The 22679-nt window shown below is 50.9% G+C and overlaps 1 long non-coding RNA gene across 3 annotated transcripts in view; it reads left to right on the plus strand.

Annotated features, from left to right (window-relative positions):
• LOC147093712 (uncharacterized) overlaps positions 1-22679 on the plus strand; it is a 108482-nt gene that overhangs the window by 32922 nt on the left and 52881 nt on the right. For 2 of the 3 annotated variants that reach the window (XR_015074724.1, XR_015074726.1), the window contains exon 4: positions 2438-2582. This is a non-coding gene — a long non-coding RNA (uncharacterized LOC147093712). Of the gene's footprint in view, positions 1-2437; positions 2583-6699; positions 7362-22679 lie in introns of those variants that run through there. The other variant, XR_015074725.1, reaches the window with a different exon arrangement.

Here is a 22679-nt window from a genome sequence, read left to right on the forward strand (position 1 = left end):
GTGGCACAGCGCTATGAGACGGTCCTACCGTGTCCCAGGCTGTCATTCCCTGCGGCGTCCACGGTGCAGAGGAGTAGGCATCCATGCCCCGGTAGGCTGCGTCCAATGATAGTGCGAGTTCAGAGGCCTTGGTGAGGTCGAGGTCACTCTGCTCCAACAGTCGCTGTCGGGTGTAATTGGACCTGTGGCCCGCTACAAAAGCGTCCCGGATAAGTTTCTCTGTGTACACGGCGGCCTTTACATCCTTACAACCACAGGCCCGGCCAAGCACAGACAGTGCCTGAAGGTATTCCTCGGTCGATTCCCCAGGTTGTTGTTTACGACTCCCCAGAAGGTGCCTGGCGTACACTTCGTACACTGGGCGCGTGTACTGGTCCTTGAGCTTGCTAGCATCTGCGTACGAGGTCGCGTCTTGGATGACCGAGTACACTCGGTGGTTCACTTTGGAGGTCAGGACATCCAGTTTGTCCTCGTCCGATTTGACTGTTTCAGCGGAGGCGATCAGGAATTTTTCAAAGCACCTCAGCCAGTGAGTAAACTTGGTGGATGTATCCGCCTCCCGATGGTCTAAGTCTAGGCATGCTGGTGTGAGGATCTTCTCCATTATAAAAATCTTGTTAATAAAATTGATGCGCTACCAATAACTCAAAAGACTGAGATTAAGCGAGTAATTAACAGGCTTTTATTAACAAGAGAATGAAGGTGTGCCTCGAGTGGTCGACCAGTCCAGAATACAAAGGGGCTGTGGAGCAGTCACCTTTATACCTGGATTCGTTGGAGGAGTCAGCCCAGGCATGTGCACAGTGGAATACAAACAGTGGTTTACCACACACTGGAAGTCCAGACCCAAGATCACGCTCAGAGATCTGGCATTATCAATAGTTTAAAATCTCTGTAATCATTGCCTTTTACCGACAACATAACCGCGCAGAAACGTGTAATTTTTGAGGTATGAGTCTTATCGGCCATGGCGATTTTGCCCTGTGTGGGGACTATCGTTAGTGAAAGTCGTTTTACCAGGCTAGGATGAATAAAGCTTTCGGTGCTCCCACAGTCAATCAAGCATTTAACCTTGTTCCCGTTTACCTCTGTCCATCATCGATTTAGACAACGGATGCGGCCTGGACTGATCCACTGTGATCGAGGCCACCAGTGGGTCCTGGAGGTCCGTGTAGTCGGGGCAAGATGGTGGACTCCATGAGGGTGGACAAGATGGCTTCCAAGATGGCCGCTCCCACGGTGTGCACGCGGCGGTGGTGGAGTTGGAGGCGGGGTTTCCTCTGCAGACTTTGCTCTCTCTCTGTCTCTCTGTCTCTGTCTCTCTCTCTCTCTCGCTCTCTCTCTGTCTCTCTCGCTCTCTCTCTGTCTCTCTCGCTCTCTCTCTGTCTCTCTCGCTCTCTCTCTGTCTCTCTCGCTCTCTCTCTGTCTCTCTCTGTCTCTCGCTGTCTCTCGCTCTCTCTCTCGCTCTCTCTCGCGCGCTCTCTCTCGCGCGCTCTCTCTCGCGCGCTCTCTCTCGCGCGCTCTCTCTCGCGCGCTCTCTCTCGCTCGCGCTCGCTCTCTCTCTGTCTCTCTCGCTCTCTCTCTGTCTCTCTCGCTCTCTCTCTGTCTCTCTCTGTCTCTCGCTGTCTCTCGCTCTCTCTCTCGCTCTCTCTCGCGCGCTCTCTCTCGCTCTCTCTCTGTCTCTCTCGCTCTCTCTCTGTCTCTCTCGCTCTCTCTCTGTCTCTCTCGCTCTCTCTCTGTCTCTCTCGCTCTCTCTCTGTCTCTCTCTGTCTCTCGCTGTCTCTCGCTCTCTCTCTCGCTCTCTCTCGCGCGCTCTCTCTCGCGCGCTCTCTCTCGCGCGCTCTCTCTCGCGCGCTCTCTCTCGCGCGCTCTCTCTCGCTCGCGCTCTCTCTCGCGCTCTCGCTCTCTCTCTGTCCCTCCCCCCCCCCGTCCCTGTCCCTCCTCTTTCCCCCCCCCCCCCCCGTCCCTCCCGAGAGAGCGGGGCAGTTGGATTAGTTTGGGGATTGATACAGGGCAATCAGGAGAGAGCGAGGCATTGGGAATAGTTTGGCATTGATACAGGGTTATGGGGAGAGAGCGGGGCACTGCGATAGGTTTGCGATTGATACACGGCTCTCGGGAGTGGGCGGGGCAGTGGGATTAGGTTGGGATTGATACAGGGCTATGTGGAGTGAGCGAGGCAGTGGGATTAGTTTGGGATTTATACAGGGCTATGGGGAGAGAGCGGGGCAGTGTGATTTAGTTTGGGATTGTTGCAGGGCTATCGGGAGAGATCGGGGCATTGCGATTAGTTTGGGATTGATACAGGGCTATGGGGTTTTGTATATTCCACATTTCCTGTGCTTGAAATCTCTGACATTGGCCAGACATTGTTTCAGCATTTCATTGTCTTGGGCTGTTTACTATGAACAACTTTACCTGTTTCTGATCTACACAGGATGCAACAGATCAGAAAAACCTCCATTCAACAATGCGATTTCCTGCCTCTTCAAAGACATCATACTGTTCCACAATGCAGGAATGTCGCAAACAGCTTTTGATCCCATAAGCTGAGATCAACTTTACCCATTCAAACCTTTCAGGTAAAGAAGCTTCTAGATTCCGAGCCACAAATTGAATCATTTAAGACATAATGAATGTCAAAGGAATGTGATTTATTGCTGTTATTTTACAATTTACAAATATACACACAATTAGTGTCACTGAATTATAAACAAAAAGCAGGCAAAGCTATGACTTAACAGAAATAAACACTTGTCTTTTTTCCTGGACAGCAAAATCAGTCAGACTGACTTGCAAATGTTTACTGATATGTTGACGTAAAGATTTATAATTTACCAATTTCGCTTCTAATGTTTTTCTCTCAAACATTCTCCACAATATTAATCCCTGCTCTTGTCACAGGGAGTGTTGAATTATTTTAGGTACTTCGCAATTAAAAGCAGGAAACAAACTTCATTATACTCACAAATTTTAATCTCCTATTTCAAACATTCAAACCAAATCGAATTGTACGTTATCACTTTAATCAAAGTATTTTCTGTGTCTCTCTCAATAAACAAAGAGTGGTTTCTTCTAAAGTAGCTTCCTGCAATTTTTATACATCATTACATAACTCTTGCTTCAATTAACACTCCACTAAATGTATAAGAGGATATCTATATTTACGTTATTCCTGCGACTTGTTAGGACAATCGAAGGACAGACATTATAAAATGGTTTGTGTTTTTCCCCTTTCTTGGTTCTCTTCCTAAATGTCTTAATGGTATATTTTTTTAAAGTCATTAAAAAGTAATATGTAATTCCGACAAATCCTCCCCTACCTTCCCCCTCCTCAACACCATGATTGCTTGTTTGTGTAAAGCTACTCACTTCAGTCAATCACTCAAAATCAAATCTTGAGATATTTCAATTTGAAAACATTTTAACCATTTCCGAGCTCTTTAAAAGCGTTTGGACTTCAAGACCTGCTTGAAACTTGTTTAGGTGAGGGGAAAATTGGCTTTTGCTTCAGTCTCTTCCAAAATCATGTTCGAAACTCAGCGGGGCAAAGTGTTTTTTACACTCATTTTTGGTGAAAAGTTCATTAAAAATCTTTAAATTCTTTCAAGTCTCACTGCAGCTTTGACAGAAGAAGTTGCTCCATGTTTCTCCTTCCCCCTTCAATGCTGTCGTTAAACAACCGACAAAATAAAGTCTAATTCCAAACGGAGCTCCAATCAGAAAGTGAATAAAGTGGTTAAACTTCCGAAGAAGGTGGCGAGGTTATCTATCCCCAGCCTTGGCGATGAGTTGGGATCAGTTTTTGGAGAGGTTGTTTCTGCTTTTTCTGTTGCCGTTCCCTCCGTGTCTCAGACCCTGAAGTACAAACGGAGGCACAAACTATTTCCCTTTCTCGCAACATGATTTAAATAACCCTGGCTGATTTCCCTCTCTCTCTAACCCAGGGGTCACTGGACTGTGATCAGGAGCAGGAACCCAGGCTGATTTCCCTCTCTCTAACCCAGGGGTCACTGGGCAGTGATCAGGAGCAGGAACCCTGGCTGATTTCCCCTCTCACTAACCCAGGGGTCACTGGGCAGTGATCAGGAGCAGGAACCCTGCCTGATTTCCCTCTCTCTCTAACCCAGGATTCACTGGGCAGAGATCAGGAGCAGCTACCCCGGCTGATTTCCCCCTCTCTCTAAACTAGGGGTCACAGGACAATGATCAGGAGCAGGAATCCTGGCTGATTTCCCCTCTCTCTAACACAGGGGTCACTGGATAGTGACCGGAGCGGGATAATCTTGGGATTGATCCGGGGCTATGAGGAGCGAGCATGGCAGTGGGATTAGTTTGTGATTGATACAGGGCTAGAGGAGAGAGCGGGGCATTGGGATTAGTTTGGGATTGATACAGGGCTATGGGGAGATAGTGGTGCAATGGGATTAGTTTGGATATAACAGGGCTATGGGGAGAAAGCAGGCAGTGTAATTTGTTTGGATATAACACAGGGCTATGGGGAGAAAGCGGGCAGTGGGCCTACGTTGGGGTTTGATGCCCCCCTCTCTCTAACCCAGGGGTCACTGGACAGTGATCAGGAGCATGAACCCTGGCTGATTTCCCCCCTCTCTCTCTAACCCAGGGGTCACTGGACTGTCATCAGGAGCAGGAACCCTGGCTGATTTCACCTCTCTCTCTAACCCAGGGGTCACTGGACAATGATCAGGAGCAGGAAACTTGGCTGATTTCCCCTCTCTCTCTAACCCAGTGGACACTGGATAGTGATCAGGAGCAGGAACCCTGGCTGGTTTCCCCTCTCTCTCACTCACGGCTCACTGGACAGTGATCAGGAGCTGGAACCCTGGCTGATTTCCCCTCTCTCTAACCCAGGGGACACTGGGCAATGATCAGGAGCAGGAACCCTGGCTGATTTCCCCTCTCTCTCTAACCCAGGGGTCACTGGACAGTGATCAGGAGCAGGAACACAGGCTGATTTCCCCTCTCTTTGTAAGCCAGGGGTTGCTGGGCATTGATCAGGAGCAGGAACCCAGGCTGATTTCCCTCTCTCTCTAAGCCAGGGGTCACTGGGCAGTGATCAGGAGCAGGAACCCAGGCTGATTTCCCCTCTCTCTCTAACCCAGGGGTCACTGGACTGTGATCAGGAGCAGGAACCTCGGCTGATTTCACCTGTCTCTCTAACCTAGGTGTCACTGGACTGTGATCAGGAGCATGAACCCTAGCTGATTTCCCTCTCTCTGTAACCAGGGGTCACTGGGCAGTTATCAGGAGCAGGAACCCTGGCTGATTTCCCCTCTCTAACTCAGGGGTCACTGGACAGTGATCAGGAGCAGGAACTCTGGCTGATTTCCCCTCTCTCTAACCCAGGGGTCACTGGGCAGAGATCAGGAGCAGCTACCCCGACTGATTTCCCCCTCTCTCTAAACTAGGGGTCACTGGGCAGTGATCAGGAGCAGGAATCCTGGCTGATTTCCCCTCTCTCTAACACAGAGGTCACTGGATAGAGATCAGGAGCGGGATAAGCTTGGGATTGCTCCGGGGCTATGGGGAGTAAGCATGGCAGTGGGATTAGTTTGTGATTGATACAGGGCTAGAGGAGAGAGCGGGGCATTGTGATTAGTTTGGGATTGATACAGGGCTATTGGGAGATAGTGGTGCAGTGGGATTAGTTTGGATATAACACAGGGCTATGGGGAGAAAGCGGGGCAGTGGGCTTCCATGGGGGATTGATACAGGGCTATGGGGAGATAGCGGGGCAGTGGGATTTGTTTGGATATAACACAGGGCTATGGCGAGAAAGCAGGGCAGTGGACTTACGTTGGGGTTTGATACAGGGCTATGGGGAGAGAGCGGGGCAGTGGGATTTGTTTGGATATAACAGGGCTATGGGGAGAAAGCAGGGCAGTGGGCTTAGGTTGGGGATTGATACAGGGCTATGGGTAGAGAGCGGGGCAGTGGGTTTAGTTTGGGATTGAAACGGTTATCGGGAGAGAGCGAGGCATTGGGAAAAGTTTGGGATTGATACAGGTCTATGGGGAGAGATCGGGGCAGTGTGATTAGTTTGGGATTGACACAGGGCTATCGGGAGAGAGTGGGGCAGTGGCATTAGTTTGGGATTGATACAGGGCTATCGGGAGAGAGCGAGGCATTGGGAAATGTTTGGGATTGATGCAGTGCTATCGGGAGAGAGTGGGGCAGTGGGATTAGTTTGGGGATTGATACAGGGCTATGGGGAGAGAGCGGGGCAGTGGGATTAGTTTGGGGATTGATGCAGTGCTTTGGGGAGAGAGCAGGGATGTGGGATTAGTTTGGGGATTGATACAGGGCAATGGGGAGAAAGCAGGGCAGTGGGCTTATGTTGGGGATTGAGACAGGGCTATGGGGAGAAAGCAGGCCAGTGGGATTAGTTTGGGATTGACACAGGGCTACCGGGAGAGATCGGGGCAGTGGGATTAGTTTGGGATTCATACAGGGCTATCGGGAGAGAGCGAGGCATTGGGAAAAGTTTGGGATTGATACAGGGCTAGGGGAGTAAGCGGGGCATTGCGATTAGTTTGGGATTGATACAGGGCTATGGGGTTTTGTATATTCCACATGTCCTGTGCTTGAAATCTCTGACATTGGCTAGACATTGTTTAAGCATTTCATTGTCTTGGGCTGTTTATTATGAACACCTTTACCTGTTTCTGATCTACACAGGATGCAACAGATCAGAAAAACCTCCATTCAACAATGCGATTTCCTGTCTCTGCAAAGACATCATACTGTTCCACAATGCAGGAATGTATCAAACAGCTTTTGATCCCATAAGCTGAGATCAACTTTAACCATTCAAACCTTTCAGCTAAATAAGCTTCTAGATTCCGAGCCACAAATTGAATCATTTAAGACATAAAGAATGTCACAGAAATGTGATTTATTGCTGTTATTTTACAATTTACAAATATGCACACTATTTGTGTCACTGAATTATAAACAAAAAGCAGGCAAAGCTATGACTTAACAGAAATAAACACTTGATTTTCTTCCTGGACAGCAAAATCAGTCAGACTGACTTGCAAATGTTTACTGATATGTTGACGTAAAGATTTGTAATTTACCAATTTCGCTTCTAATGTTTTTCTCTCAAACATTCTCCACAATATTAATCCCTGCTCTTGTCACAAGGAATGTTGAATTATTTTAGGTACTTCGCAATTAAAAGCAGGAAACAAACTTCATTATACTCACAAATTTTAATCTCCTATTTCAAACATTCAAACCAAATCGAATTGTACGTTATCACTTTAATCAAAGTATTTTCTGTGTCTCTCTCAATAAACAAAGAGTGGTTTCTTCTAAAGTAGCTTCCTGCAATTTTTATACATCATTACATAACTCTTGCTTCAATTAACACTCCACTAAATGTATAAGAGGATATCTATATTTACGCTATTCCTGCGACTTGTTATGACGATCGAACGACAGACATTATAAAATGGTTTGTGTTTTTCCCCTTTCTTGGTTCTCTTCCTAAATGTCTTAATGGTATATTTTTTAAAAGTCATTAAAAAGTAACATGTAACTCCTACAAATCCTCCCCTACCTTCCCCCTCCTCAACACCATGGTTGCATGTTTGTGTAAAGCTACTCACTTCAGTCAATCACTCAAAATCAAATCTTGAGATATTTCAATTTGAAAACATTATAACCATTTCAGAGCTCTTTAAAAGCGTTTGGACTTCAAGACCTGGTTGAAACTTGTTTAGGTGAGGGGAAAATTGGCATTTGCTTCAGTCTCTTCCAAAATCATGTTCGAAACTCAGCGGGGAAAAGTGTTTTTTACACTCATTTTTGGTGAAAAGTTCATTAAAAATCTTTAAATTCTTTCAAGTCTCACTGCAGCTTTGACAGAAGAAGTTGCTCCAAGTTTCTTCTTCCACCTTCAATGCTGTCGTTAAACATCCGACAAAATAAAGTCTAATTCCAAACAGAGCTCCAATCAGAAAGTGAATAAAGTGGTTAAACTTCCTAAGAAGGCGGCGAGGTTATCTATCCCCAGCCTTGGCGATGAGTTGGGATCAGTTTTTGGAGATGTTGTTTCCTCTTTTTCTGTTGCCGTTCCCTCCGTCTCTCAGACCCTGAGGTACAAACGGGGGCACAAACTATTTCCCTTTCTCGCAACATGATTTAAATAACCCTGGCTTATTTCCCTCTCTCTCTAACGCAGGGGTCACAGGGCAGAGATCAGGAGCATGAACCCTGGCTGATTTCCCCTCTCTCTCTAACCCAGGGGTCACTGGGCAGTGATCAGGAGCAGGAACCCTGGCTGATTTCCCCTCTCTCTAACCCAGGGGTCACTGGGCAGTGATCAGGAGCATGGAGCATGAATCCTGGCTGATGTCCCTCTCTTTCTAACCCAGTGGTCACTGGGCAGTGATCAGGAGCAGGAACCCAGGCTGATTTCCCTCTCTCTAACCCAGGGGTCACTGGATAGTGATCAGGAGCATGAACCCTGGCTGATTTACCATCTCTCTCTAACCCACGGGTCACTGGACTGTGATCAGGAGCAGGAACCCTGGCTGATTTCCCCTCTCTCTATCCCAGGGGTCACTGGATAGTGATCAGGAGCATGAACCCTAGCTGATTTCCCCTCTCTCTCTAACCCAGGGTTCACTGGACTGTGATCAGGAGCAGGAACCCTGGCTGATTTCACCTCTCTAACCCAGGGGTCACTGGACAGTGATCAGGAGCACGAACCCTGTCTGATCTCCCCTCTCTCTAAAGCAGGGGTCACTGGACAATGATCAGGAGCAGGAACCCTGGCTGGTTCCCCCTCTCTCTAACTCAGGGGACACTGGATAGCGATCAGGAGCTGGAACCCGGGCTGATTTCCCCTCTCTCTAACCCAGGGGTCACTGGACAGTGATCAGGAGCAGGAACCCTGGCTGATTTCCCCTCTCCCTCTATCCCAGTGGACACTGGATAGTGAACAGGAGCAGGAACCCTGGCTGGTTTCCCCTCTCTCTAACTCAGGGCTCACTGGACAGTGATCAGGAGCTGGAACCCTCTCTGATTTCCCCACTGTCTAACCCAGTTATCACTGGACAGTGATCAGGAGTAGGAACCCTGGCTGATTTCCCCTCTCTCTAACCCAGGGGACACTGGGCAATGATCAGGAGCAGGAACCCAGGCTGATTTCCCCTCTCTCTCTAACCCAGGGGTCACTGGGCATTGATCAGGAGCAGGAACCCAGGCTGATTTCCCTCTCTCTCTAACCCAGGGGTCACTGGGCAGTGATCAGGAGCAGGAACCCAGGCTGATTCCCCCTCTCTCTAAACCAGGGGTCACTGGACTGTGATCAGTAGCAGGAACCCTGGCTGATTTCCCTCACTCTCTAACCGAGGGGTCATTGGGCAGTGATCAGGAGCAGGAACCCGGGCTGATTTCCCCTCTCTCTCTAACCCAGGGGTCTCTGGACTGTGATCAGGAGCAGGAACCCTGGCTGATTTCACCTCTCTCTCTAACCCAGCGGTCACTGGACTGTGATCAGGAGCAGGAACCCTAGCTGATTTCCCTCTCTCTGTAACCAGGGGTCACTGGGCAGTTATCAGGAGCAGGAACCCTAGCTGATTTCCTTCTCTGTCTAACCCAGGGGTCACTGGGCAGTGATCAGGAGCAGGAACCCCAGCTGATTTCCCCTCCCACTAACCCAGGGGTCACTGGGCAGTGATCAGGAGCAGGAACCCAGGCTGATTTCCCTCTCTCTCTAACCCAGGGGTCACTGGACTGTGATCAGGAGCACGAACCCTGGCTGATTTGCCCTCTCTCTAACTCAGGGGTCACTGGACAGTGATCAGGAGCAGGAACCCTGGCTGATATCCCCTCTCTCTAACCCAGGGGTCACTGGACAGTGATCAGGAGCAGGAACTCTGGCTGATTTCCCCTCTCTCTACTGACCAGTGACCCCTGGGTTAATCAGGAGCAGGAACCCTGGCTGATTTCCCTCTCTCTCTAACCCAGGAGTCACTGGGCAGAGATCAGGAGCAGCTACCCCGGCTGATTTCCCCCTCTCTCTAAACTAGGGGTCACTGGGCAGTGATCAGGAGCAGGAACCCTGGCTGATTTCCCCTCTCTCTAACCCAGGGGTCACTGGGCAGTGATCAGGAGCAGGAACCCTGGCTGATTTCCCCTCTCTCTAACCGAGGGGTCACTGGGCAGAGATCAGGAGCAGCTACCCCGGCTGATTTCCCCCTCTCTCTAAACTAGGGGTCACTGGGCAGTGATCAGGAGCAGGAACCCTGGCTGATTTCCCCTCTCTCTAACCGAGGGGTCACTGGGCAGTGATCAGGAGCAGGAACCCTGGCTGATTTCCCATCTCTCTCTAACCCAGGGTTCACTGGGCAGTGATCAGGAGCAGGAATCCTGGCTGATTTCCCCTCTCTCTGACACAGAGGTCACTGGATAGTGATCAGGAGCGGGATAAGCTTGGGATTGATCCGGGGCTATGGGGAGTGAGCATAGCAGTGGGATTAGTTTGTGATTGATACAGGGCTAGAGGAGAGAGCGGGGCATTGGGATTAGTTTGGGATTGATACAGGGCTATGGGGAAATGGTGGTGCAGTGGGATTGGTTTGGATATAACACAGGGCTATGGGGAGTTAGCGCGGCAGTGGGCTTACATGCAGGATTGATACAGGGCTATGGGGAGAGAGTGGGGCAGTGGGATTTGTTTGGATATAACACAGGGCTATGGGGAGAAAGCGAGGCAGTGGTCTTACGTTGGGGATTGATACAGGGCTATGGGGAGAGAGCGGGGCAGTGGGATTTGTTTGGATATAACACAGGGCTATGGGGAGAAAGCAGGGCAGTGGGCTTACGTTGGGGATTGATACAGGGCTATGGGGAGAGAGCGGGGTAGTGTGATTAGTTTGGATATAACACAGGGCTATGGGGAGAAAGCGGGCAGTGGGATTTGTTTGGATATAACACAGGGCTATGGGGAGAGAGCGGGCAGTGGGCTTATGTTGGGGATTGATGCAGGGCTATGGGTAGAGAGCATGGCAGTGGAAATAGTTTGTGATTGATACAGGGCTATGGGGAGAAAGCGGGGCAGTGGGATTAGTGTGGTGATTGATACAGGGCTATGGGGAGAGAGAGCGGCAGTGGGATTAGGTTGGGGACTGATACAGGGCTATGGGGAGAGAGCGGGGCAGTGGGATTAGGTTGGGGATTGATAAAGGGCTAACAGGAGAGAGCAGGGCAGTGGGATTAATTTGGGATTGATACAGGGCTATGGGGAGAGAGCGGGGCAGTGGGATTAGTTTGGGGACTGAAACAGGGCTGTGGGGAGAGAGCGGGGCATTGGGATTAGTTTGGGATTGATACAGGGCTATGAGGAGAGACCGGGGCAGTGGGATTAGTTTGAGATTGATACAGGGCTATCGGGAGAGAGTGGGGCATTGGGAATAGTTTGGGATTGATACAGGACTATCGGGTGAGATCGGGGCAGTGTGATTAGTTTGGGATTGATACAGGTCTATGGGGCGAGAACAGGGCAGTGGGAGTAGTTTGCGATTGAGGCAGGACTATGGGTAGAGAGCGGGGCAGTGGGATTAGTTTGTGATTGATACAGGGCGATGGGGAGAGAGCGGGGCAGGGTGATTTGTTTGGGATTGATACAGGGCTTTGGGGAGAGAGCAGGGCAGTGGGATTAGTTTGGGATTGATACAGAGCTATGGGGAGAGAGTGGGGCAGTGTGATTAGTTTGGGATTGATACAGGGCAATCGGGAGAGAGTGAGGCATTGGGAATAGTTTGGGATTGATACAAGGCTATCAGGAGAAATCGGGGAAGCGTGATTAGTTTGGCTTTGATACAGGGCTATGGAGACAGAGCGGGGCATTGGGATTGGTTTTCGATTGATACAGGGCTATGGGGTGAAAGCGGGGCAGTGTGATTAGTTTGGGATTGATACAGGGCTATGGGGAGAGAGCAGGGCAGTGTGATTAGTTTGGGATTTAAATAGGGCTATGGGGAGAGAGCGGGGCAGTGGGATTAGTTTGGGGATTGATACAGGGCTATGGGGAGAGAGCGGGCAGGGGGATGAGTTTTGGGATTGATACAGGGCTATTGGGTGAGAGTGGGGCAGTGTGATTAGTTTGGAATTGATACAGGGCTATGGGGAGAGAGCAGGGCAGTGTGATTAGTTTGGGATTGATACAGGTCTATGGGGAAACAGCGGGGCATTGGGATTAGTTTGGGATTGTTACAGTGCTATGGGCTAGAGCGGGGCAATGGGATTAGTTTGGGATTGATACAGGGCTATCGGGAGAGATCGGGGCAGTGGGATTAGTTTGGGATTGATACAGGGTTATCGGGAGAGAGCAAGGCATTGGGAAAAGTTTGGGATTGATACAGGTCTATGGGGAGAGAGCGGGGCATTGTGATTAGTTTGGGATTGATACAGGGCTATCGGGAGAGAGTGGGGCAGTGGCATTAGTTTGGGATTGATACAGGGCTATCGGGAGAGAGCGAGGCATTGGGAAAAGTTTGGGATTGATACAGGGCTACGGGGAGAGAGCGTGGCAGTGTGCTTACTTTGGGATTGATACAGGACTATGGGGAGAGAGCGGGGCAGTGGGATTAGTTTGGGGATTGATACAGGGCTATGGGGAGAGAGCGGGGCAGTGGGATTAGTTTGGGGATTGATACAGTGCTATGGGGAGAGAGCGGGGCTGTGGGATTAGTTTGGGGATTGATACAGGGCTATGAGGAGAGCGGGGCAGTGGGATTTGTTTGGATATAACACAGGGCAATGGGGAGAAAGCAGGGCAGTGGGCTTATGTTGGGGATTGATGCAGGTCTATGGGGAGAGATCGGGGCAGTGTGGTTAGTTTGGGATTGATACACGGCTATGGAGAGAGAGCGGGGCAGTGGGATTAGTTTGGGATTGATACACGGCTATGGGGAGAGCGGGACAGTGGGATTAATTTGGGGATTGATACAGGGCTATGGGGAGTGCGTGGTTCAGTGGGATTAGTTTGGGATTGATGCAGGGCTATCAGGAGAGATCGGGGTAGTGGGATTAGTTTGAGATTGATACAGGGCTATCAGGAGAGAGCGAGGCATTGGCTATAATTTGGGATTGATACAGGGTTGTTGGGAGAGATGGGGGCAGTGTGATTAGTTTGGGATTGATACAGGGCTATGGGGAGTGCGCGGGGCAGTGAGATTAGTTTGGGATTGATGCAGGTCTATCGGGAGTGATCGGGGCAGTGGGATTAATGCAGGGCTATGGGGAGTGAGCGGGGCAGTGGGATTAGTTTGGGGATTGATACAGGGCTATGGGGAGTGAGCGGGGCAGTGTGATTAGTTTGGGATTGATACAGGGCTATGGGGAGTGCGCGGGGCAGTGAGATTAGTTTGGGATTGATGCAGGTCTATCGGGAGTGATCGGGGCAGTGGGATTAATGCAGGGCTATGGGGAGTGAGCGGGGCAGTGGGATTAGTTTGGGGATTGATACAGGGCTATGGGGAGAGAGCAGGGCAGGGGGATTAGTTTGGGATTGATACAGGGCTTTGGGAAGAGAGCGGGGCAGTGGATTTAGTTTGAGATTCATACAGGGCTATCGGGAGTGAGCGGGGCAGTGAGATTAGTTTGGGGATTAATAGAGGGCTTTGGGGAGAGATCGGACCAGTGGGATTAGTTTGGGACTGATGCAGGACTACGGGGAGAGAGCGGGGCAATGGGATTAGCTTGGGATTGATGCAGGGCTATGGGGGGAGAGCGGGGCAGTGGGATTAGTTTGGGATTGATACAGGGCTACCGGGAGAGAGCGAGGCAGTGTGATTAGTTTGGGATTGATACAGGGCTATCTGGAAAGATCGAGGCAGTGGGATTAGTTTGGGATTGATACAGGGCTCTCGGGAGTGAGCGGGGCAGTGGGATTAGTCTGGGATTGATACAGAGCTATGGGGAGTGAGCGGGGCAGTGTGATTAGTTTGGGTATTGATACAGGGCTATGGGGGGAGAGCGGATCAATGGGATTAGTTTCGGGATTGATACTGGGCTATGGGGAGAGAGCGGGGCAGTGGGATTAGTTTGGGGATTGATACAGGGCTATGGGGAGTGAGCGGGGCAGTGGGATTAGTTTGGGGATTGATAGAGGGCTATGGGGAGAGAGCGGGGCAGTGTGATTAGTTTGGGATTGCTACAGGGCTTTGGGGAGAGAGCGGCGCAGTGGATTTAGTCTGAGATTCATACAGGGCTATCGGGAGAGAGCGAGGCATTGGGAAAAGGTTGGGATTGATGCAGGGCTATGTGGTGAGAGCAGAGGAGTGGGATTAGTTTCAGATTGATGCAAGGCTTTGGGGAGCGAGCGGGGCAGTAAGATTAGTTTGGGATTGATACAGGGCTATCAGGAGAGATCGGGCATTGGGATTAGATTGAGATTGATATAGGGCTATCGGGTGAGAGCGAGGCATTGGGAATAGTTTGTGATTGATACAGGGCTATCGGGAGAGATCGGGGAAGTGTGATTAATTTGGGATTGATACAGGGCTATGGGGAGAGAGCGGGGCAGTGTGATTAGTTTGGGGATTGATACAGGACTATCGGGAGTGAGCGGGGCAGTGTGATTAGTTTGGGGGTTGATACAGGACTATCGGGATTGAGCGGGGCAGTGGAATTAGTTTGGGATTGATGCAGGGCTATGGGGGGAGAGCAGGGCAGTGGGATTAGTTTGGGATTGATGCAGGACTATGGGGAGGGAGCAGGGCAGTGGCATTAGTTTGGGATTAAGACAGACCTATGGGGGGAGAGCAAGGCAGTGAGATTACTTTGGGGATTGATACAGGGCTGTGGGCTGAGAGCCGGGCAGTGGGATTAGTTTAGGATTGATAGACGGCTATGGGGAGAGTGCGGGGCAGTGTGATTAGATTGGGATTGATACAGAGCTATGGGAAGTGAGCGGGGCAGTGGGATTAGTTTGTGGATTGATACAGGGCTATGGGGAGTGAGTGGGCAGTGGGATTAGTTTGGGATTTATTCAGGTCTAATGGGGGGAGAGCGAGGCAGTGTGATTTGTTTGGGATTGATACAGGGCTATTGGGAGAGAGCTGGGCAGTGGGATTACTTTGGGGATTGATACAGGGCTATGGGGAGAGAGCGGGGCAGTGTGATTAGTTTGGGATTGATACACGGTTGTGGGGAGAGCGCGGGGCAATGGGACTGGTTTGGGATTGATGCAGGACTATCGGGAGAGATCGGGGCAGTGTGATTAGATTGGGCTTGATACAGGGCTATGGGGAGAGAGCAGGGCAGGGGGTTTAGTTTGGGATTGATACAGGGCTATGGGGAGTGAACGGGGCAGTGGGATTAACAACAGAAAATGCTGGAAAAACTCAGCAGTTCAGGCAACATCCGTGGACAGAAATTAGAGTTGACGTTTCTGGTCGAACCTTTCATCAAAACTGGAAAGAAAAGATGGATCGGAGGCAGGGCTGCGATCGGATAAAAGAATAAAAGAAACAAAAGAAGTGAAAAAGAGACAATGAAAGGTGTTAGAAGCTAGACGAGATGGTAATAGGCTGAGATTGGGTGTAAAGTGTACTGGCAGGGCAAGGGTTAGCTGCCAGGTGTGAGAGCGAAACAAAAGGAAAGGGGGGGGTGTGCGGGGGAAAGGAGTGGAAAAATTACAAGAAAAAATGAAATAGGGGCCGAGGTTATAATCTGAAATTGTTGAACTCGATATTGAGTCTGGAAGGCTGCAGAGTGCCTAATCGGAAGATGAGGTGCTGTTCCTCGAGTTTACGTGTGTGATTAGTTTGGGGATTGATACAGGGCTTTGGGGTGAGAGCGGGGCAGTGGGATTAGTTTGGGATTGATGCAGGACTATGGGGAGAGAGCAGGGCAGTGGGATAAGTTTGGCATTGATGCAGGACTATGGGGAGAGAGCGGGGCAGTGGGATTAGTTTGGGATTGATACAGGGCTATGGGGAGAGAGCTGGGCAGTGGGATTTGTTTGGGATTGATACAGAGCTATGGGGAGAGAGCTGGGCAGTGAGATTACTTTGGGGATTGATACAGGGCTCTGGGCTGAGAGCAGAGCAGTGGGATTAGTTTAGGATTGATAGACGGCTATGGGGAGAGTGCGGGGCAGTGTGATTAGTTTGGGATTGATGCAGGTCTATGGGGAGAGAGTGGGGCAGTGGGATTAGATTGGGATTGATACAGGGCTATGGGGAGAGAGCGGGGCAGTGGGATTAGTTTGGGGATTGATACAGGGCTATTGGGTGAGAGCGGGTAGCCGGATTAGTTTGGGATTGTTACAGGACTATGGGGAGAGAGCGGGGCAGTGTGATTAGTTTGGGATTGATACAGGGCTATCGGGAGAAAGCGGGCCTTTGAGATTAGTTTGGGATTGATACAGGGCTATCGGGAGAGAGTGGGACAGTGGGATTACTTTGGGATTGATTTTGGGCTATGGGGAGAGAGCGTGGCAGTGGGATTAGTTTCAGAATTGATACAGGGCTGTGGGGAGAGAGTGGCGCAGTGGGATTAGTTTGCGGATTGATACAGGGCTATGGCGAGAGCGCGGGGCCGTGGGATTAGTTTGGGATTGATACAGGACTATGGGGAGAGAGCGGGGCAATGGGATTAGATTGGGATTGATACAGGGCTATGGGGAGAGAGCGGGGCAGGGGGATTAGTTTGGGATTGATACAGGGATATGGGGAGTGAGCGGGGCAGTGTGATTAATTTGGGGATTGATACAGGGCTTTGGGGTGAGAGCGGGGCAGTGGGATTAGTTTGGGACTGATGCAGGACTACGGGGAGAGAGCGGGGCACTGGGATAGGTTTGGGATTGATTCAGGTCTATGGGGGAGAGCGAGGCAGTGTGATTAGTTTGGGATTGATGCAGGGCTATCGGGAGAGAGCTGTGCAGTGGGATTACTTTGGGGATTGATACAGGGCTATGGGGTGAGAGCGGGGCGGTGTGATTAGTTTAGGATTGATACAGGGCTATGGGGAGAGAGCGGGGCAGTGTGATTAGTTTGGGATTGATACACGGCTGTGGGGCGAGCGTGGGGCAGTGGGATTAGTTTGGGATTGATGCAGGACTATCGGGAGAGATCGAGGCAGTGTGATTAGTTTGGGATTGATACAGGGCTATGGGGAGAGAGCGGGGCAGTGGGATTAGTTTGGGATTGATACAGGACTATCGGGAGAGATCAGGGCAGTGGGATTAGTTTGAGATTGATGCAGGGCTATTGGGAGAGAGCGAGGCATTGGGAATAGTTTGGGATTGATACAGGGCTATCGGGAGAGATCAGGGCAGTGTGATTAGTTTGGGATTGATACAGGGCTTTGGGGAGAGAGTGGGGCATTGGGATTAGATTGCGATTGATACAGGACTATGGGGAGAGAGCGGGGCAGTGGGATTAGTTTGGGATTGATACAGAGCTATGGGGATAGAGCTGGGCAGTGGGATTAGTTTTGGATTGATACACGGCTATGGGGAGAGAGCGGGGCAGTGGGATTAGTTTGGGATTGATACACGGCTATGGGGAGAGAGCGGGACAGTGGGATTAATTTGGGGATTGATACAGGGCTATGGGGAGTGCGCGGGTCAGTGGGATTAGTTTGGGATTGATGCAGGGCTATCAGGAGAGATCGGGGTAGTGGGATTAGTTTGAGATTGATACAGGGCTATGAGGAGAGAGCGAGGCATTGGCTATAGTTTGGGATTGATACAGGGCTGTTGGGAGAGATGGGGGCAGTGTGAGTAGTTTGGGATTGATACAGGGCTATGGGGAGTGCGCTGGGCAGTGAGATTAGTTTGGGATTGATGCAGGGCTATTGGGAGTGAGCGGGGCAGTGGGATTAATACAGGGCTATGGGGAGTCAGCGGGGCAGTGGGATTAGTTTGGGGATTGATACAGGGCTATGGGGAGTGAGCGGGGCAGTGGGATTAGTTTGGGATTGATACAGGACTATGGGAAGAGAGCGGGGCAGTGGGATTAGATTGGGATTGATACAGGGCTATGGGGAGAGAGCAGGGCAGGGGGATTAGTTTGGGATTGATACAGGGCTTTGGGAAGAGAGCATGGCAGTGGATTTAGTTTGAGATTCATACAGGGCTATCGGGAGTGAGCGGGGCAGTGAGATTAGTTTGGGGATTGATAGAGGGCTTTGGGGAGAGATCGTGGCAGTGGGATTAGTTTTGGACTGGTGCAGGACTACGGGGAGAGAGCGGGGCAGTGGGATTAGTTTGGGATTGATGCAGGGCTATGGGGGGAGAGCGGGGCAGTGGGATTAGTTTGGGATTGATACAGGGCTATCTGGAAAGATCGAGGCAGTGGGATTAGTTTGGGATTGATACAGGGCTCTTGGGAGTGAGCGGGGCAGTGGGATTAGTTTGGGATTGATACAGAGCTATGGGGTGTGAGCGGGGCAGTGTGTTTAGTTTGGGGATTGATACAGGGCTATGGTGGGAGAGCGGGGCAATGGGATTAGTTTCGGGATTGATACTGGGCTACGGGGAGAGAGCGGGGCAGTGGGATTAGTTTGGGGATTGATACAGGGCTATGGGGAGTGAGCGGGGCAGTGGGATTAGTTTGGGATTGACACAGGGCTTTGGGGAGAGAGCGGCGCTGTGGATTTAGTCTGAGATTCATACAGGGCTATCGGGAGAGAGCGAGGCATTGGGAAAAGTTAGGGATTGATGCAGGGCTATGGGGTGAGAGCAGAGGAGTGGGATTAGTTTGGGATTGATGCAGGGCTATGCGGGGAGAGCGGGGCAGTGGGATTAGTTTGAGATTGATGCAAGGCTTTGCGGAGCGAGCGGGGCCGTAAGATTAGTTTGGGATTGATACAGGGCTATCAGGAGAGATCGGGCAGTGGGATTAGATTGAGATTGATACAGGGCTATCGGGTGAGAGCGAGGCATTGGGAATAGTTTGTGATTGATACAGGGCTATCGGGAGAGATCGGGGAAGTGTGATTAGTTTGGGATTGATGCAGGGCTATGGGGAGAGAGCGGGGCAGTGTGATTAGTTTGGGGATTGATACAGGACTATCGGGAGTGTGCGGGGCAGTGTGGTTAGTTTGGGATTGATGCAGGGCTATGGGGAGAGAGCGGGGCAGTGTGATTAGTTTGGGGATTGATACAGGACTATGGGGAGAGAGCGGGGCAGTGGAATTAGTTTGGGATTGATACAGGGCTATGGGGAGAGAGCGGGGCAGTGGGATTAGTTTGGGATTGATGCAGGGCTATGGGGGGAGAGCGGGGCAGTGGGATTAGTTTGGGATTGATGCTGGACTATGGGGAGGGAGCAGGGCAGTGGGATTAGTTTGGGATTAAGACAGACCTATGGGGGGAGAGCAAGGCAGTGAGATTACTTTGGGGATTGATACAGGGATCTGGGTTGAGAGCCGGGCAGGGGGATTAGTTTAGGATTGATAGACGGCTATGGGGAGAATGCGGGGCAGTGTGATTAGTTTTGGATTGATACAAGTCTATGGGGAGAGAGCGGGGCAGTGGGATAAGATTGGGGTTGATACAGTGCTATGTGGAGTGAGCGGGGCAGTGGGATTAGTTTGCGGATTGATACAGGGCTATGGGGAGTGAGCGGGCAGTGGGATTAGTTTGAGATTCATACAGGGCTATGGGGAGTGAGCGGGGCAGTGCGATTAGTTTGGTGATTGATAGAGGGCTTTGGGGAGAGATCGGGGCAGTGGGATTAGTTTGGGACTGATGCAGGACTACAGGGAGAGAGCGGGGCAATGGGATTAGTTTGGGATTGATGCAGTGCTATGGGGGGAGAGCGGGGCAGTGGGATTAGTTCAGGATTGATACAGGGCTACCGGGAGAGAGCGAGGCAGTGTGATTAATTTGGGATTGATACAGGGCTATCTGGAAAGATCGAGGCAGTGGGATTATTTTGGGATTGATACAGGGCACTCGGGAGTGAGCGGGGCAGTGGGATTAGTTTGGGATTGACACAGAGCTATGGGGAGTGAGCGGGGCAGTGTGATTAGTTTGGGGATTGATACAGGGCTATGGGGGGAGAGCGGGGCAATGGGATTAGTTTCGGGATTGATACTGGGCTATGGGGAGAGAGCGGGGCAGTGTGATTAGTTTGGGATTGCTACAGGGCTTTGGGGAGAGAGCGGCGCAGTGGATTTAGTCTGAGATTCATACAGGGCTATCGGGAGAGAGCGAGGCATTGGGAAACGTTAGGGATTGATACAGGGCTATGGGGAGAGAGCGGGGCAGTGTGATTAGTTTGGGATTGATACACGGCTGTGGGGAGAGCGCGGGGCAATGGGATTAGTTTGGGATTGATGCAGGACTATCGGGAGAGATCGGGGCAGTGTGACTGTTTGGGATTGATACAGGGCTATGGGGAGTGTGCGGGGCAGTGGGATTAGTTTGGGATTGATGCAGGGCTATCGGGAGAGAGCAGGGCAGTGAGACTAGTTTGGGATTAATACAGGGCTATGGGGAGTGAGCGGGGCAGTGGGATTAGTTTGGGATTGATACAGGACTATGGGGAGAGAGCGGGGCAGTGGGATTAGATTGGGATTGATACAGGGCTATGGGGAGAGAGCAGGGCAGGGGGATTAGTTTGGGATTGATACAGGGCTATGTGGAGTGAGCGGGGCAGTGGGATTAACAACAGAAAATGCTGGAAAAACTCAGCAGTTCAGGCAACATCCGTGGACAGAAATTTGAGTTGACGTTTCGGGTCGAACCTTTCATCAAAACTGGAAAGAAAAGATGGATCGGAGGAAGGGCTGCGATTGGACAAAAGAATAAAAGAAACAAAAGAAGTAAAAAAGAGACAATGAAAGGTGATAGAAGCTAGACGAGATGGTAACAGGCTGAGATTGGGTGTAAAGTGTACTGGCAGGGCAAGGGTTAGCTGCCAGGTGTGAGAGCGAAACAAAAGGAAAGGGGGGGTGTGCGGGGGAACGGAGTGGAAAAATTACAAGAAAAAATGAAATAGGGGCCAAGGTTATAATCTGAAATTGTTGAACTCGATATTGAGTCTGGAAGGCTGCAGAGTGCCTAATCGGAAGATGAGGTGCTGTTCCTCGAGTTTACGTGTGCGATTAGTTTGGGGATTGATACAGGGCTTTGGGGTGAGAGCGGGGCACTGGGATTAGTTTGGGATTGATGCAGGACTATGGGGAGAGAGCGGGGCAGTGGGATAAGTTTGGCATTGATGCAGGACTATGGGGAGAGAGCGGGGCAGTGGGATTAGTTTGGGATTGATACAGGGCTACAGGGAGAGAGCGGGGCAGTGGGATTAGATTGGGATTGATACAGAGCTATGGGGAGAGAGCTGGGCAGTGGGATTAGTTTGGGATTGATACAGAGCTATGGGGAGAGAGCTGGGCAGTGGGATTACTTTGGGGATTGCTACAGGGCTCTGGGCTGAGAGCAGGGCAGTGGGATTAGTTTAGGATTGATACAGGTCTATGGGGAGAGAGTGGGGCAGTGGGATTAGACTGGGATTGATACAGGGCTATGGGGAGAGAGCGGGGCAGTGGGATTAGTTTGGGGATTGATACAGGGCTATGGGGTGAGAGCGGGCATTCGGATTAGTTTGGGATTGATACAGGACTATGGGGAGAGAGCGGGGCAGTGTGGTTAGTTTGGGATTGATACAGGGCTATCGGGAGAAAGCGGGCCTTTGAGATTAGTTTGGGATTGATACAGGGCTATCGGGAGAGAGTGGGACAGTGGGATTACTTTGGGATTGATTTTGGGCTATGGGGAGAGAGCGTGGCAGTGGGATTAGTTTCAGGATTGATAAAGGGCTGTGGGGAGAGAGTGGGGCAGTGGGATTAGTTTGCGGATTGATACAGGGCTATGGGGAGAGCGCGGGGCAGTGGGATTAGTTTGGGATTGATACAGGACTATGGGGAGAGAGCGGGGCAGTGGGATTAGATTGGGATTGATACAGGGCTATGGGGAGAGAGCAGGGCAGGGGGATTAGTTTGGGATTGATACAGGGCTTTGGGAAGAGAGCGGGGCAGTGGATTTAGTTTGAGATTCATACAGGGCTTTCGGGAGTGAGTGGGGCAGTGCGATTAGTTTGGGGATTGATAGAGGGCTTTGGGGAGAGATCGGGGCAGTGGGATTAGTTTGGGATTGATGCAGGGCTATGGGGGGAGAGCGGGGCAGTGGGATTAGTTTGGGATTGATACAGGGCTCCCGGGAGAGAGTGAGGCAATGTGATTAGTTTGGCATTGATACAGGGCTATCTGGAAAAATCGAGGCAGTGGGATTAGTTTGGGATTGATACAGGGCTCTCGGGAGTGAGCGGGGCAGTGTGATTAGTTTCGGGATTGATACTGGTCTATGGGGAGAGAGCGGGGCAGTGGGATTAGTTTGGGGATTGATACAGGGCTATGGGGAGTGAGCGGGGCAGTGGGATTAGTTTGGGATTGATAGAGGGCTATGGGGAGAGAGCGGGGCAGTGTGATTAGTTTGGGATTGCTACAGGGCTTTGGGGAGAGAGCGGCGCAATGGATTTAGTCTGAGACTCATACAGGGCTATCGGGAGAGAGCGAGGCATTGGGAAAAGTTAGGGATTGATGCAGGGCTATGGGGTGAGAGCAGAGGAGTGGGATTAGTTTGGGATTGATGCAGGGCTATGTGGGGAGAGCGGGGCCGTGGGATTAGT

This window comes from Somniosus microcephalus, unplaced genomic scaffold (genome assembly GCF_052327205.1).
Source record: "Somniosus microcephalus isolate GS21.2 unplaced genomic scaffold, FLI_Smic_1.0 unresolved_chr1, whole genome shotgun sequence".
In the NCBI taxonomy this organism is placed as follows: domain Eukaryota; kingdom Metazoa; phylum Chordata; class Chondrichthyes; order Squaliformes; family Somniosidae; genus Somniosus; species Somniosus microcephalus.